The sequence below is a fragment of the Neophocaena asiaeorientalis genome, unplaced genomic scaffold (assembly GCF_003031525.2).
Source record: "Neophocaena asiaeorientalis asiaeorientalis breed wild unplaced genomic scaffold, Neophocaena_asiaeorientalis_V1.1 scaffold505, whole genome shotgun sequence".
Classification (NCBI taxonomy): Eukaryota; Metazoa; Chordata; class Mammalia; order Artiodactyla; family Phocoenidae; genus Neophocaena; species Neophocaena asiaeorientalis.
The window spans coordinates 722,836-724,718 of record NW_020174704.1 but is presented as its reverse complement, the minus strand read 5'-3'; positions in this window follow the sequence as shown (position 1 = coordinate 724,718).

Sequence of the window (1,883 nt, the reverse complement as noted above, 5' to 3'; positions counted from 1 at the left end):
CAAGCAGAAACTGTGGTAGAGAGTCGGGGTGAGCAGAACAGAATGCTGGGGGTGCTGAAGGATGAACGTTTATTTCTTGGGCTCAGAAAGTTTCCCAGGAAAGGCCTGGGACTCTTTAAAGCCAGGAAAGAAGACTGTGCTGATGGCTTCCTTAGAGGAGCTTTCTTACTCTCTCCATCCATCAAAACCCAGCTCAGCATTTCTGCATCGGAGTCTGCGGTGAGCATCCCTGCCATAAAGACATTATGGTGTGGTGGAAAGACTGTGAACCCAGAAAATGAAAAACAGGGCTGGAATCCCAACTCTCCCCCTAATTTGGTGTGTGACCTCATACACGATACTGAATCTCTCAGAGTCTAGTTTTCCTCGTTTGTGTGACAGTCTTAGTATTGTCATGACAGTTGTGTAACATAGAAGGTGTGAAGCAGCACATAGTGGGCTTTCAGAAATTGTAGTTTCCTTCACTTCAAATCTTCAACCCATCTAACCTGAATGAATGTATCTATTTTCAGAATGGGGATAATACTTATCTTATGGAGGTGCTTTCAAATTCATGAGGCAGTATTTGTAAAACCCGGCACAGAGTCTGGCACATGGACTGCAATGAATTTATTCAGGCTCCAACCTATGATGGTAATATAGTGAGAAGGGTCTGGGGAGGAAAACTGGAGGGACTTGTACCTTAAATAGAGGCCCAGATCACGAGGGAAATTATCTGAGTTATGTGTAAGAGTCTGCATGATCGACAACTTCTGGGTATGACACATACATTTGGTTTCTCACTTCTTTTAAAAATGCCAACAAATGCCAATCATTAAATATTTTGACATACGACTTGTCTGTTGCTATTGCTGCCTAGAAGGGATTTGTACTGAAAAGCAGAGAGGCCTGTTTTCTGGTGCAAGTTGGCTGGGAGATGAGCGTGCCACTCACAGTGTTCTCCTGAGGTTAACTTTGTCTGGAGAAGAACTGGAAGTGGGAGAGACTCATTGTGTTCTAATCTGTTTTTCATACTTAAAAATTTAACACATAACCCCCTATTCCTATCCCAATATAGCATAAGTCCTCTTGACTCTACCTTCAAAATGTATTGCTTGTATCCACCTATTTCCACTTCCATTGCCACCATCCCAGGCCAACCCACTCTCCTAATTGGACAATGGTGTCAGAAGTATTCTATCTGGTTCTGCTCTTTTCTCTTTTCTTCCTTGTAGTGGATAAGGTGATTGTCTTGACAAATTCTAGTCACCCCTCTCTACTGTGACAGCTGTGTGGTTTGTGTGCAACTGGCCCTACCCCAATCTCCAGGGCAAGCCCTGATGATTCAAAGCCTATCAGAAAAATCAGTACTTGGTTTGGCCAACCCAGGACTAAACCAATCAGCCGCCATATCTAACTGGCCAAAGGACTGGTTCAAGATGGTCCAATAAGCGCAAAGCTTAGGGCATTTGTCCTATGGTTGGTGGAAGCCATCCTGTTCTCTCCTTCTGCACATGAAGGCGGTAACATGAGGGGGTATGTGGATTGGTGGTCGTCTTGCACAGCCAGCCTAGGATGAAGCCACCACACTAGAAGGCAGAGCTGTCAGAATCTCAGAGATATGGAGTAACATCCCCTATCAAACCCTGCCTGAAGCCCACTGAACTTTTCAGTAACATGAACTAATCAATTCCCTCCAAGCCATTTTTGGGTCTCTTACAAAAATTCCTACTGGCTACATTCCATATAGACAGAGGGATCTCTTCAAATGTAAATCAGACTATGTCATGCCCTACTATGCTTGTCCAGTTCCTTGGTCTTTTCTTTTTCATTAGGTTCTACCTCGGTTTGGCTGGTTGCACAGAGTAGAATTTGAATGGCGCCCCTGGAGGTTTTCAAGGCCC